This window comes from Pinus tabuliformis, chromosome Q (assembly GCF_031772625.1).
Source record: "Pinus tabuliformis cultivar Carrire ecotype Pingquan chromosome Q, CPIR1, whole genome shotgun sequence".
NCBI lineage: Eukaryota > Viridiplantae > Streptophyta > Pinopsida > Pinales > Pinaceae > Pinus > Pinus tabuliformis.
This window is the reverse complement of record NC_142296.1, coordinates 341,018,572-341,036,149: the sequence shown is the minus strand read 5'-3', so window position 1 is coordinate 341,036,149 and position 17,578 is coordinate 341,018,572.

The window sequence follows — 17,578 nt, the reverse complement described above, 5'->3', positions numbered from 1 at the left end:
GATCTGAGGGATACATAATCCTAGTTACTTATTTTTTTCGAACTCACCTTATGTGGCTTCACAAGAATAAAAACGCTTAAGCATAATATGGTAAAAAAATAAAAAAATATTTATATATATATACCATTGTTGACGTATCCATTATCATGGTCAAGGTGAAATTTATAAATATTTGGTAAGCATCTCCTATTACATACTATCATTTAATTTATGCATCAGAAGAACATATATCCTTCCTTCAGAATTTATGTAACTGCCAATGGATGGCTAGGCCTCTCCTGTGGCTTTAGATCATCATGGCCTTTTGCTTTCACAACTATTCAAACCCAGTTACATAACAAAACATTTCATCAATAATCATATCTTTTATATTTACACATAGATAATTCAATGGAAGTTGATTTTTTTTGTAATAATACAATCCAATTGAAGATAACATACATCAATATTTTGAATAGCTACATAGTTTTTTTTTTCGAATATTCACATTCCTTATGTGTGTGTCGCATTATAAGAAAGATTTTCACCAAAATATGTTAGTTGGATTTCCAGACGAAATAGGAACTCAGTCGTGCCCTTTTGTCATTATTAAATTGATAATGTGCATATCTTACGTATATGCTCGTCGTTCATGTATCTGCATCGTAGATGCGCAAATTCCATATACAGAAATTGTGCATATACGGAAACTGTGCATATACGGAAGATATGCGCATATATAGAAATTAGGCATATACGGAAGATATGCGCATATCTTCCATATATCCCCAACTTTCCTGTATCTGTATATATTCCGTATATGCACGTTTTTTATGTATCTGCATCGTATATGTACAAATTCCATATACAAAAATTGTGCATATACGGAAACTGTGCAGATACGGAATATGTGTGCATATAGGAAACTGGGCATATACGGAAGATATGCGCATGTCTTCCGTATATCCCTAACTTTCTTGTATGCGCATGTCTTCCGTATATCCCTAACTTTCTTGTATGTGCATATCTTCCGTATAAAACTTCAGTATCCTGAATCTCATACGCAAGTTCCATAAAGGGAAGTCGTGTATATACGCGAGTTAGACACTGCAAAGTCGCGTATATGTCAGTCTGAGGAAAAGCAGTAGGGACAGGCTTAGAAAAAGGACCTAATATGATTCAGTCTATTATCTGCTCTATTGATTAATAGTTACAGTCTGCTGAGGATGTGTGGAAATGTTTTGATACTTGTAAGATGTCTAGAAGCGTTTTGATCCTGACTTGATGATGTCTTGATGCTTATTGTTGATATATGCATGATCAGATCTAACAGATGGCACAGGTTGAGGGGGAGCATATGCCTTTAATAATTCATTGTTGGCATTATGGTTAATAGTCCTTGGTGATGATGCTTATATGGCTAAATGATATATCTTTCTATGATGTGGTTATGAGTTTTCCATGATAAAATCTCATATGATTCTTGGGGATACATAGTTGATGTTCAGATCAGATTTATGGTTGATTCTTTGATGATGCATATATGGTGCTTACAGGGTGATCTTCATAAGGATAAGGATAAGTACAAAGCTTGAATACACATCTTCCTCACTTGATGATGAGTCACTCATATGCTGCTGTCATCATATGCATACAGTTATGATGCAGGCACTCTTGTGGATAAGGATTGTTGCTGTTGATGATATCAAGAAGTTTTGTCAAATGAGCTTGAGCTCAAGATACATAGTGCTGATACATGGATGACTACTCAAAGTTACTTTGTTGGAGACATGGTGGTGAGTTCTCATCTATATGATGATAGGTTGATACTTACATATGTTGATTGATGCAGATGTTCCCAAGTAATGATACTTGGATCATGTAGCTCTTGACTTTGATGTAATGGCTATGGTGGTTTCACATATAATGTGAATGATTTCATGATGATGTTTAAAAGGAGGAGTTGACATCTATGTTCATACATACCTTGTTGCAGGATATTTACAGGTTACTGATATGGAAATGGTTGTACGCGAGTTTCATAAGGCCTATCCGCGTATATACGCTTGTTTATGTGGATGCAGACACGTATACGGAGTTTTGAAGGAAATCAGCAGGGACAGATGTTGGTTGCAGAGAGTCTGATATGGGTCTGAAAGAGACCATCTGGCACAGGTTCAGGGGGAGCAGATAATCTTCCAATGATGCATTGTTGGCATTATCTTAGAAGCTTTTGGTTCTAGTTCACGGTTGTTGTTGGTTTCAGGTGAAACAAAGGCAGAAGGATCTCTTGGTTGCTGATCTGAATCGACAGATGCTGGCGATTGGTGACTTTCATAAAGTCTTGCTCTAGATATTTCGGTCATATATCTCTTTTGTGATATCTCTTTCATGATGTCAAGGTCATGTAACAGCCTATATTGGTTTCCCCACTATGCCTGGGATGAAAATGTAATGCTCTTGCTTTATCATGTGTAAATTTTTGATGTATCCCCACTTGGTTGGGTGGATGAGTCAATTCTAGTATATCCCCACGTGGTTGGGAAATGGATGTATGTATTGAGTCTTTTGGTGATAGGAAGGTCTCTTATGATGTATAAGTCATGGTTCTTCTTGAAGAACATCTTTTTCCAGATCTTACCTTCAGACATGAAGAGCATGAACAACACACTTCAGCAATACAGAGACTTGGCATGTACTCAGGGGGAGCATGGAAAGATTGGTACACTTTGGCATATACAAAGGGGGAGCACATTTGGAGATTTCAGCAGGTACTTTGGGGGAGTATGGACAACAGAATGTTTATCAAGGAAAGAGAATATGTTGGTCCACCCTTTGCCCTTGATGTCAAAGGGGGAGAGTGATTTGGTGTTGTTGCCATCAAGTCCAAAGGGGGAGATTGTTGGCATTATGATGCATGTGTTGTACTTGATGGCAACCCTCTCATAGAAGAACAACTCACTTACATATAACTAGATCAATCTACAGATGTGACTAAATGCATGGGATGCAGGACAACTCAAAGGAATAAGAAGATCAAGTTCTATGTGTGACAAGTGAGCTTTGCCATCAAGTCCAAAGGGGGAGATTGTTGGCATTATGAGACAAGTGTTGTCCTTGATGGAAAATCACACTAATGACAAATCATAGTGAAGAAGGATAGCAGCAAGGAATTGATGATTAGACTACAAGTATGAAGAGAAAATATATATACGTAGGTTCACTATATACCAAGTAGGGTATACACGCTGGGTCACTATATACCAAGTCGCGTATACGCAGGTTCGCTATATACCAAGTTGCGTATACAAGCAGGTTCACTATATACCAAGCCGCGTATACGCAGGTTCGCTATATACCAAGTAGGGTATACACGCAGTCTCATGCACGGACAAACGCGTACATGTCGGAAAGCTTACTTTTGGTCCGTGGTAGTTAGTCCTCGGTATTTGAACCTATGGTTTCGGACCATGATATCTCGACAAGTGTGTTGATCCCAAGTATTGGGCTCTTGGTATTGATTTACTATGGTTTTGGACCGTGGTATTGAACAAGGCCTAAGACTATAAAAGGAGAAGAAGATCATTAGGCAAGTGCATCTGAAAAGTCTTGAATATCTGAAGAAGTATGAGATCCAGTATGCAGGTTATGAGTTGATGATGCATTGCTTGATCTGAGCTAAGGAGGGATCTCACCAGTTGATGGAGAACAAGATCTAAGGAGAGATCGGGATCAAATGGTTTGAAATGAACTATCTTTATGATGCTTATTCTAGATCTACATACTGACGCATGTATTGTTCTGTAAGTATTATGAGTATGACTGATGTCTGGTACAGCTGCAAGTTATGAGAAATTATTTTTAGATCTGTACGCGGGTTGTCTTTGGAAAAAGCGCGTATATACGCGGGTTTGATTCATTATAGTAGCGTATACATTATGAAGGATAATATTTGAAGTTGCAGATGGATTTGATGGTTATGGCAGAGTTCTGTTATCTGCTCTGTGTTCTGGTGACTGTACAGGGTTTCAGTGTTTCAGTGATTCAGAAATTGATGATGCTAGTATTGACTGTTTTGTGCTTCAATGATATTTATGGGTCCAGTATGAAAATTTGATGAAACGTGGCCTTTCAGATTATGTGTTGTGCTTCAGGAGTATCCAGTCTGAAAATGTATGAAAAGTGGTACCTGGAGGAGAGAAGATTGTAGGTCGGCACCTACGTACTAGTATCTTAGCTAGTACAAGAGCAAAGGGGGTTGGAGCTCCCTTCCAGGAGTGAATGGAGAATGAGAGAAGGTTGTAGCCTTCTGCAAGTTGTAGCCTGCATGCTGGTAAAGGACTGCACCAGTACATTGTAAAAGAAGTTTCTTAATAAAGGAAGATAGAAACGAATTGCAGCAGGTGGTTTTCACCCACATTGGGTTTCCACCTTATATCATGGTGTTCATGTGTGCTTCTTGTGTGTGATGATCTATTCTATTTTTACTGCACCTGCTTACTGTTCATATGGTTTATGAAGTTCTGATGCACTAACTAAAGATCAACATTTAATGGATTAACTGAATCATAAGTATTTTGGATATACGCTAGTTGCTTTAGACACAGTTGCGTATACACGCGGGTTCGCTTGAATGAAGTAGCGTATATGTATCTAAGTATAGAAATGAAAATTTTTTATTGATCTGATAATACTGATTCACCCCCCCCTCTCAGTATTATTTCCAACATTGCGCATATACGAAAACTGTGCATATACGATAGATATACGCATATACGGAAGATATTCGCATGTCTTCCGTATATCCCTAACTTTCCTGTATGTGCATATCTTCCGTATATGCATGTCGTTTATGTATCTACATCGTATATGCACAAATTCAATATACAAAAATTGCGCATATATGGAAACTGTGCATATAAGGAAGATATGCGTATATACGGAAATTGCGCATATACATATGCGCATGTCTTCCATATATACCTAACTTATCTGTATGTGCATATCTTCCGTATATGCACGTCGTTCATGTATCTGCATCGCAGATGCACAAATATCATATACAGAAATTGCGCATATACGGAAACTGTGCATATACGGAAGATATGCACATATACGGAAACTGGGCATATACGGAAGATATGCGCGTGTCTTCCGTATATCCCTAACTTTCCTGTATGTGCATATCTTGCGTATATGCACGTCGTTCATGTATATGCATCAGAGATGCACAAATTTCATATACAGAAATTGCGCATATACGGAAATTGTGCATATACGAAAATTGCGCATATACAGAAGATATGCGCATGTCTTTCTATATACCTTACTTTCCTGTATGTGCATATCTTCCGTATATGCACGTCGTTCATGTATCTACATCGTAGATGCGCAAATTCCATATACAGAAATTGCGAATATACGGAAACTGTGCATATACGAAAATTGGGTATATACAGAAGATATGCGCATATCTTCCGTATATTCCTAACTTTCCTATATGTGCATATCTTCAGTATATGCACGTCATTTATGTATCTGCATCGTATATGCGCAAATTCAATATACAGAAATTGCGCATATACAGAAACTATGCATATACGGAAGATATGCACATATACAGAAATTGCGCATATACATAATATATGCACATGTCTTCCGTATATCCCTAACTTTCCTGTATTAACATATCTTCCATATATGCACGTCGTTCATGTATCTGCATCGCAGATGCACAAATTCTATAATATCTCCCGTATATCCCTAACTTTCCTATATGTGCATATCTTCCCTATATGCACATCGTTTATGTATCTGCATCATATATGCGCAAATTCGTTATACAAAAATTGTGCATATACGAAAATTGTGCATATACGGAAGATATGCGCATATCTTCCGTATATGCACAATTTCTGTATATGCGCAATTTCTGTATATGGAATTTGCGCTTATACGATGCAGATACATAAATGACGTGCATATACAGAAGATATGCACATATAGGAAAGTTAGGAATATACGAAAGATATGCGCATATCTTCCATATATGCGCAATTTCCGTATATACGCATATCTTCTATATATGCGCAATTTCTGTATATGTAATTTCCGCATATCTTCGTTCACGTATCTACATTATATATGCGCAAATTCCATATACAGAAATTTCGCATCTACAAAAATTGTGCATATACAGAAGATATGCGCATATACAGAAAGTGCGCATATACGGAAGATATGTGCATATCTTCCGTGTATCTCTAACTTTCCTATATGTGCATATCCTATAGAAACATAAATGAGCGCTAAGTACCTGTGACAGGACATTCATGCATCCGAAGGCATGCTACATATGCAGAAAGCCATACATATCCATGCATATTCCGGCAACTCGATCACCCTACCTCCGGCAAGCTCCAATATTCAATGTATCTGTGACCACTGTCAGACTTGTCCCGTCTCCTCCTGCAACCTCCGTTGGCTTCCTTGTTTACCACTGTTTTCCTAATTTCGTTTTATTTTGAATTTAGTAAAGGCGCTAAAGGAAATCAAATTTGAATTTTGAATTTGTAATTTCGTTCCGTCCATATTTTATTTGGTTAGAAGGCGACTTTTTGGCTCGTGGTTCATGTTTGTTTTTTTTGAAGGGGAGCCGATGAACACATTATTCCTTGGCACCGAAAAGCTCTGGAAGCTACTTCGTATTTGGAACCTCATTATCTCATCACGGATTGGGCATGGACGCTAGTGAAAGAAGGCAGAACCAGTGAAATAATAGACGAGAGAATCTGACAAAGCGGAGCGGAGAGCATGATGAAGAGATTTGTTTCAGTGGGTATTCTGTGTGCACATGTTATGGTGGCATTCAGACCTCGAATGGTGGACACTGTGAGGATGCTGGAGGGTGAGGGCGACATTCCTGAAATTCCAGACAGGTCTTTGCCGCTTATGTTACATGGTCCGTCTCTGTTAGACCAATTAAATGATTCTTTCCTTTTTCCTTGTAGCATTTCTGGGCCTGCCTTCAGCGGATGTAGGTAACTGCATTTCTTCCATTAGAGCACTACCCGAAGTGTGGGCGGTAATTGCAAAACATTTGATAGTAGATAATTCAGTTCTGTGAAGTAATTTGTATTATAATGTCCAGGAAATTAGTTTGAATTTAAGTGTTTAGTTGTCATGTAAACTTGTCGAACTTGTACCAGTTTGTGGTGCTTTTAGTGAACCTGTTGTTAATATATATATAGTTTCCTCACTTGGAAAATGAATGTCAATCCAATCTATGGCTGCCCATTCTTCCATGTCCCTGATACATTGATGAAATATTTTGTTGTCACCGATATTGCTGTGGAATTAGCGGTGGATCGAATCTGAGCATTAAATCCTTCTTTACGGGATAACCGATGGCTTACATTTCCAATTGGGTTGAAGGCCTCCATGCTCATGCTTACCACTCATGGTTAGTGCGATGAGTTTCATAATTTCTACTTTAAATTTCTCACATTTTTGAAGTGGGGATATGGCCTACATGTTCATCCTTACCGTTTACACTTAGTACGTGGAGTTTCATATTTTACAATTAAACGCCTCATTTTTCAAGGAGTAGGATTATGGCATCCATGTTCATGCTTTCCATTTGGTACCATTCATCATTTGCGTTTTAAAGGTGCTTTTTTTTAATAAATTAATAATATGCTGATTTTTTCCCTTCACTAAATTATTAGGTGGATAAATTCCACCGATGCTAAGCATTTTTTTTAATGAACCATTAATAAATAGAAAAGTTTAGTTTTGCAGTTCTCAGGTTATTGAGATCAATATTTTTATAGTCCATGGCATAAAGTGTGGCTTATCGTGATAATTTTTATTTAATATTCAATACTGGCTAATTAAGAACTTACATTCTCTCTTTAGTGGACATGTTTGACATTTATTATAAATATTTAGCAAAATAAAAGTATAATAAAAAGTAAAATTATAATAATTTGATTTGTTTTTTGAAAGAATATATATTTTTGAAAATTTTATATGTATTTTTTAAGAGTAAAATAAATATGTGCATAGACATGTTTATTTTGGAATATCTCTATGAAATATTCTAGTATGAAATTTTATCTTTAAAGTAGTTGTCATTTTTTTGTTTTAATTAAATTGATTAATTAAAAATATCATATAAATAAGTGTCATATCAAGTGAGTTATGGTTTTTTTGAGCATGTGCTATTGATAAGCCATGGTATTAGCTCATGATATTGTAACAAAGTCTATTTACATATTATGAAGGTACATGGTAACGTGAATGCAAATCTCTGTTGTTAAAAATTCATGTTCCAAGTTTTATTTTAAATGTATTAAATTTTGACGTACTTACTATTTTTATAATAAATAAAAAAATTATTTAAAATATAGTTATCATTTAATTGGTTTTTATCATTTTTTTTAATTTTAATACTCTGAAATGTATAATGTAATTATAGTAGTTGGGAAAATAGTTTATTTTCAAACCTATATAAAATAGAGGGATATGTTGATCCCTTGTTATAAAGCTCAAATATTAAGCCTTCACTTCTCCATCAATGTGAAACACAACATTATTCACAAAATCAGTTAAACTTGGAACTTGTCTATATGGCATTCTACTTGTAGTTCACAATATTTAACCACTCAAACTAATCCATTATCTAATTTAAATGAAAATGAAAATTATTATTTTTTAATAAAATATATTATTTTGAAATAACTAAGTGATTGAAAATAATTTATTCAAATTAAAAAAAAAATTCAGAATTGTTTATATTAATTTATTTAATTTGTATTATTATTATTAAATTAATATAAAATATTGTCTCTAGGGTTTTGGATAGATGGTGAGTGGACATTCTCTTAAAGTACTTCTTGACGTGAAGTGATCAATTCAATTCCCCATTGGTTGATTTATTGGACATGATGAAAATATAGTCCGACCAAACTCACTCACACACACAATATATATATATATATATATATATATATATATATATATATATATATATATATATATATATATATATATATATAAGATTTGTTTGGATTATATAATGATTGATATCATAATTAGCACTTTATTTATAAATAATTTTCCAAAAATAATATAAAATAAAAATGTAAATACTATATTATTTAATTATTTAAATGATTATTATTATTATTATTATTTATTATATAATTTTTATTCCACGGTATTTTTTAATTATTGAAATTGTATTTTTAAATATATTAAAAGATATATTAAAATTATGTTTTTAAATAAATAAATAAATTTAATATTTTTCACTATTAAGTATAAGAGTGAAATTGAGTAAAAATATTAATAAAATACATAATTAAATATGAAGGTGGAGGGAAAGAAAGATATTGAGCAAAAAAAAATTATAATAATATGTTTTTGACCAATATTTCCATCCACCCTTACTCTTATCCTTACCATTATATAGAATGTTTTGCTCAATATTGCCCCTAACTTTAACTCTGGCTCCTAGAATGTTTTGTCCATATCTCTCCCAATGTCAACTCCCACCTCAATATATTTTAGAGTGGGGTTGGGAGAAATATTGGAAAAAATGTACTTGTGGGTAGGGATCGAGGGAAATATTGGGCAAAAACTATGTTTGGGGGTGATGATGGGGAAATAAAATACCAAATATTTTCCCCAAACCACACTATAAATTTCAAATATATTTTGAAAATAAAATGCCAAATATTCCCCACCCACATATTTTAGACAATATTTCCACTAGCATTCTCATTTATATTTTGCCCAATATTTTCCTCCACCCAAATCTTTTAATATATGATATTGAAAATGGTGGTAAAAAAAAAATATTGAGCAAAACATATCATACTAATATGTCACTCTTATATATTCTATAATTCTTTAAACTTTACACTATGAGACTTGGAGTAGGGATGAAGTGAATATTAAAAAAAAAACATTATTATAACATTTTTTTCCAATATTTTTCTCAACCCTATTTATATCTTCATATATTTTATAAATTTTTTTTTTTTGGAAAAATTAAAACAAATAACTTTTATATCATAATTAGTGAAATTAAGATAGAAAAAAAATTAAGCCTAATATAATAAATTAGATCATAATTAGTGAATATAATAAATCATATCATAATTAGTGAAAGTAAGATGGAAAAATAATTTGAGCCTAATATATTATAGTAAGGATGAAAGTAAATATTTGAAAAACCATATTATTATAATATCAAAAAATTGAACCTAGTATATTATAGTAAAGGTAAAAATAAATATTAAAAAAAACATATTATTATAATATCATAAAAATTAACCCAATATATTATAATAAAGATGAAAGTAAATATTAAAAAAAACATATATTAGAATATCTTTTACTCAATAAGTCTCTTCTCTCACTTGCATAAATTCTATAATAATCAAATTTAAATTTAAAACATATATAAACAATATCAATATGCCTCTTCTCTCACTTTCATAATATGTCTCTTCTTCCACTTTCATAAATTCTATAATTTAATTTAAATTTAAAATATACATAAACAATAACAACGAGCAAATATATAAATTATAAATAATCCAACTAATTAAAGTATACAATATAAATAACCCAACTAGACGAAATATATAGTATAAAATATAAGACAACCAGCCAAAATTTAAATTATAAATAACACAACTAAGTGACATATTAAAAAAATATAATTAAGATATTGGAATTTATATAAAAATATATAACCTAATTTACTTAAAAAGGAATAAAATGGAAGGGTATAGTTGTGGATTCTTTCGTATTCCATGTTCTACCGAGAATAAGTACAAATAATACTATTAAAATTAGTAAAGTTAGATGCTAAGGATCATGAATGTCGTTCATTTATTTTATTTTAATGCTAAAATGGGTCATAAATGCTTTTATACTTTTGGAAATTTTTGGGCAATAATGCTGATACATGCTTACTCTAGGCCTAAATAAGTAAAGTTAGATGCAAGGCCGGTGGATGTAGCTCATTTACTAAAAAATGATAACAAAGTATCTATAAATGTTTTTTATAAATTTTATTTAAAAAGTTGATACTAATTTGAATAACAATTTTATCAAAAAAATATGTTTTTTGGGAAATCAGAAATGGGAAAATAATTTTGTTGTGGTTAGACTTATAGTATTAGAGAAAAAAAATATTTGGGAGACAAGATTTGAGTGACTTATTTTTGTACATAACTAGCAGGAACTTCTACACAGTGGATCATTATTAGAAAGATGCCCTGACTAATGATGGTTGGAGGAAATGGAAGGAATGCCAGGATTGACCTCAACCCCCTGAGTGAGATCAATGGAAGCAACTGGATAGAGAGTTAGAATCCAGGAAGATTACAATCCAAAATGGACCAGACATTCTTCAATGGGGATATACTACAAAGGGAATATTTACCATCAAAGAGGCTTACCGTTTAAAGGCAAGATGGGAGCAGGGGCATCACCATCCAATTTGGAAGAAGCTTTGAAAAGGTGGGCGGTGGTCGAAAGTTGCATACATTCTCTCGTTGGTATGTAGGGGTAGAATCCTCACTTGGGATCAACTACAAAAAAAGGGTATCTATGGACCCTTGTATTGTATCATGTGTGGTCAACATAATGAGGATCTCAAACACCTGTTAAATCCATGTCCTTTTGCAGTTCAAAAGTGGCACCAAGTGGAAGATCTCTTTGGAAGGATGGATAGAGACCATCAAAGCATTAGAGAAACCATCCTTCTATGGTGGACATGCCTCTTCTCAAGCATGGTCTTAATCGCACTTGGGACTATCTCTAGACTCCACGCTTTGGTCTATATGAAAAGAGAGGAACTGCAAGACCTTTTAGAATAGCCAACAATATTAGGAAGCAGTATGGGAGGGAACCATCTAGAATATCCAGGAAACAATCTTGGCTAAGAAATGGCAACCAGATGACTAGCAAGTTGCTCCCCAAGAGGCTAGAATCCTACACCACCTAAACCTATCACCATCAATGATGTAGATTTTCCTGTAGATTCACAAGCTTATTTAATCTACGAAAACAAGAGACAAGAATCTACTTCTACTCTTTACAGCGGAAGCCCATAATGATCGATGAAAAAAATAATTGACAAGAGGAATAATATCAATGGCACATAACACAATAAGTATATGGGAAAGCCACAACTCAAAACCCCACTATCTGTATTTCATTAAATCAGAAATCCAAGATGATAATACAATGCTTGTTCTCACAAGAACAATCCCAGCAGTCAGTAAAATCAATCTCCAACTCACAAGCAAACTCTTCGCCAACACTTAGCCAATTCTATAGCTCTCCGAGTCCCTATTTACTTGGAAAATTCCTATGGCTGACTAGCCCATCTTAAAGGTAAATTAGTGCATCCAAAAGTCTGCAATCCCTTCAAGGTTTAGTTCCTTAGTGCATGCACCATCTGTACAACTTAGAAAATTATACAAAAAATTCGTACATTGTCTCTGCACTCTAGTCTCAACTAGGTCTTTCTCAGAATCGACATGCATGAGTTTCTGATGAGGGAATCTTCAGCTAACTAGAGTAGCACTAGTTAATGCATTAGTGCACCAATTTACTATTAACTCACTATTAGTTCCTCAAACAGTTTGGAACTAATTTAACTGGACCTAACTCAGTAAACTGAGTTAACTAATTACAACTCACAATTAACTCACAATTATGCAAAATTTCTGTATATGGAATTTGCCCATATACGATGTAGATACATGAACGAAGATATGCGCAAATTCCATATATAAAAATTGCGCATATACGAAAATTGCGCATATACGGAAGATATGCGCATATACATAAATTGCGCATATACGGAAGATATGCGCATATCTTCTTTATATCCCTAACTTTCATATATATGCATATCTTCCATATATGCACGTCGTTTATGTATCTGCATCGTATATGCGTAAATTCCATATACAGAAATTGCACATATATGGAAATTGTGCATATACGGAAGATATGTGCATATACAGAAGATATGCGCATATCTTCCGTATATGCACGTTGTTTATGTATCTGCATCGTATATGCGTAAATTCCATATACAGAAATTGTGCATATACGGAAATTGCGTATATATGGAAGATATGGGCATATCTTCCGTATATCCCTAACTTTCCTATATGTGCATATCTTCCGTATATGCACGTCGTTTATGTATCTACATCATATAAGCACAAATTCCATATACAGAAATTGCGCATATACGAAAATTGTGCATATACGGAAGATATGCGCATATCTTCCGTATATGCACAATTTTTGTATATGCGCAATTGATGTATATGAAATTTGCGCTTATAGATGCAGATACACAAATGACGTGCATATATGGAAGATATGCACATATAGGAAAGTTAGAGATATACGGAAGATATGCACATATCTTCTGTATATGCGCAATTTCCGTATATGCGCATATCTTCCGTATATGCACAATTTCCGTATATGCGCAATTTCTGTATATGGAATTTGCGCATATACGGAGGATATGGACATATAGGAAAGTTAGGGATATACGGAAGGTATGCGCATACCTTCCGTATATGCCTAACTTTCCTACATGTGCATATCCTTCGTATCTACACGTCGTTTATGTATCTACATTATATATGCGCAATTTCTGTATATGGAATTTGTGCATATATGATGCAGATACATAAAAAACGTGCATATAACGAGGATATGCACATATAAGAAAGTTAGGGATACACGGAAGGTATGCAAATATCTTCCGTATATGTGCACTTTTTGTATATGTGCATATCTTCTGTATATGCACAATTTCGGTATATGCGAAATTTCTGTATATGGAATTTGTGCATATACGATATAGATACGTGAACGAAGATATGCGCAAATTCTATATACAGAATAGCGCATATACAAAAATTGCGCATATACGGAAGATATGCGCATATACGAAAGATATGCGCATATCTTCCGTATATCCCTAACTTTCCTATATGTGCATATCTTCTGTATATGCACGTCGTTTATGTATTTGCATCGTAGAAGCGCAAATTCCATATACAAAAATTGCGCATATATGGAAATTGTGCATATACGGAAGATATGCGCATATCTTCCATATATGCACAATTTCCGTATATGCGCAATTTCTGTATATGGAATTTGCACATATACGATGCAGATACATAAATGACGTGCATATACGGAAGATATGCACATATAGGAAAGTTAGGGATATACGGAAGATATGCGCATATCTTTTGTATATGCACAATCTTGCGTATATGCATAATTTTAATATATAGAATTTGCACATCTGCTATGCAGATACATGAACGACGTGCATATACGGAAGATATGCACATACAGGAAAGTTAGGGATATACGGAAGACATGTGCATATCTTCCGTATATGCGTAATTTCCGTTTATGCGCACATCTTCCGTATATGCACAGTTTCCATATATGCGAAATTTCTGTATATATAATTTGGGCATCTACGATGCAGATACATGAACGACGTGCAAATATGGAAGATATGAACATACAGGAAAGTTAGGGATATACGGAAGACATGCGCATATCTTTCGTATATGCGCAATTTCCGTATATGCGCATATCTCCCGTATATGCACAGTTTCCGTATATGCGCAATTTTTGTATATGGAATTTGGGCATCTATGATGCAGATACATGAACGACGTGCATATAGGGAAGATATGCACATACAGGAAAGTTAGGGATATACGGAAGACATGCGAATATCTTCTGTATATGCGCATATCTTCCGTATATGCGCAATTTTTGTATATGGAATTTGCGCATTTGCGATGCAGATACATGAACGAAGTGCATATATGGAAGATATGCACATATAGGAAAGTTAGGGATATACGGAAGACATGCGCATATCTTCCGTATATGCCCAATTTCTGTATATGCGCATATCTTCCGTATATGCACAGTTTCCGTATGTGCCCTATTTGTGTATATTGAATTTGTACATATACAATGCAGATACATAAACGACGTGCATATACAGAAGATATGCACATAGAGGAAAGTTAGGGATATACGGAAGACATGCGCATATCTTCCGTATATGCCCAATTTCCGTATATCCGTATATCTTCTGTATATGCACAGTTTCTATATATGCAATTTCTGTATATGGAATTTGCACATCTACGATGCAGATACATGAACAACGTGCATATACGGAAGATATGCACATACATGAAAGTTAGGGATATACGGAAGACATGCGCATATCTTCCGTATATGCATAGTTTCGGTATATGCGCAATTTCTGTCTATTGAATTTGCGCATATACGATGCAGAGACATAAACGACGTGCATATAAAGAAGATATGCAAATAAAGAAAAGTTAGGGATATATAGAAGATATGCGCATATCTTCCGTATATGCCAAATTTCCGTATAAGCGCATATCTTCTGTATATGCACAGTTTCCGTATATGCGCAATTTCTGTATATGGAATTTGCGCATCTATGATGCAGATACATGAATGACGTGCATATATGGAAGATATGCACGTACAAGAAAGTTAGAGATATACAGAAGACATGCGCATATCTTCTGTATATGCCCAATTTCCGTATATGCGCACATCTTCCATATATACACAGTTTCCGTATATGCACAATTTCTGTATATGGAATTTGCGTATCTACGATGCAGATACATGAACGACATGAGTATACGGAAGATATGAACATACAAGAAATTTAGGGATATATGGAAGACATGCGCATATCTTCCGTATATGCCTAGTTTCCGTATATGCGCACATCTTCCGTATCTGCACAGTTTCCGTATATGCGCACATCTTCCGTATCTGCACAGTTTCCGTATATGCGCAATTTCTGTATATGGAATTTGTACATATACGATGCAGATACATAAACGATGTGCATATACGGAAGATACGCACATATAGGAAAGTTAGGGATACACGGAAGATATGCGCATATCTTCCGTATATGCCTAATTTCTGTATATGCGCATATCTTCCGTATATGCATAGTTTCCGTATATGCGCAATTTTTGTATATGGAATTTGTGCATCTGCGATGCAGATACATGAACGATGTGCATATACGAAAAATATGCACATACAGGAAAGTTAGGGATATACGGAAGACACGCGCATATCTTCCGTATATGCGCAATTTCTGTATATGCGCATATCTTCCGTATATGCACAATTTCCGTATATGCGCAATTTCTGTATATTAAATTTGCGCATATACGATGTAGATACATAAACAACGTGCATATACAGAAGATATGTGCATACAGGAATGTTAGTGATATACGGAAGATATGCGCATATCTTCTGTATATGCCCAATTTCCGTATATGCGCATATCTTCCGTATATGCACAATTTCCATATATGCGCAATTTCTGTATATTGAATTTGGGCATCTACGATGCGGATACATGAACAACGTGCATATAAGGAAGATATGGACGTATAGGAAAGTTATGGATATATGGAAGACATGCGCATATCTTCCATATATGCCCAATTTCCGTATATGCGCACATCTTGTGTATATGCACAGTTTCCGTATATGTGCAATTTCTGTATATGGAATTTGCACATCTGCGATGCAGGTACATGAACGATGTGCATATACAGAAGATATGCACATACAAGAAAGTTAGGGATATACGGAAGACATTCGCATATCTTCCGTATATGCCCAGTTTCCGTAAATGCGCACATCTTCAGTATATGCACAGTTTCCGTATATACGCAATATCTGTATATGGAATTTGTACATATACGATGCAGATACATAAACGATGTGCATATACAGAAGATATGCACATATAGGAAAGTTAGGGATATACGGAAGATATGCGCATATCTTCCATATATGCCCAATTTCCGTATATGCGCATATCTTCCGTATATGCACAGTTTTCGTATATGCGCAATTTCTGTATATGGAATTTACACATCTACGATGCAGATACATGAATGACGTGCATATACGGAAGATATGCACATACATGAAAGTTAGGGATATACGAAAGACATGCGCATATCTTCCGTATATGTGCAATTTCCGTATATGCGCATATCTTCCTGTTGAAGCCCCGAAAATCGGGTCGACAACAAGGGGGATACCCACCCGGTCCGGACCTTGGTTGGCAGCTCCTTATCCATTTGGTATGGCGGGTCCGACTGGGGATAATGGGACCAATTTCCCAATCTAAGGGTGTGTGTGTGTGTGCAAAGTTGGATGTTTGCTGATCTAAAAATACTTAAAGCTAATCTAATTCAAACTTTTAAACTAACTCTATGCTATTGTAATCTAATGAGAAACAACACATCTAATATATGCTAACCCGGGGTGTATTTCTTCTATTATGCGATCTAAAGAGATTTTAGACAATAATTGGTAATAAAGATCATTCAGCTATCATAAGAATGGAAATCAATTTAAGATGAACCACTTTGCATAAAAAGTTAGGCAAAACAGTTGTGAACAGCATATCGCATAATAA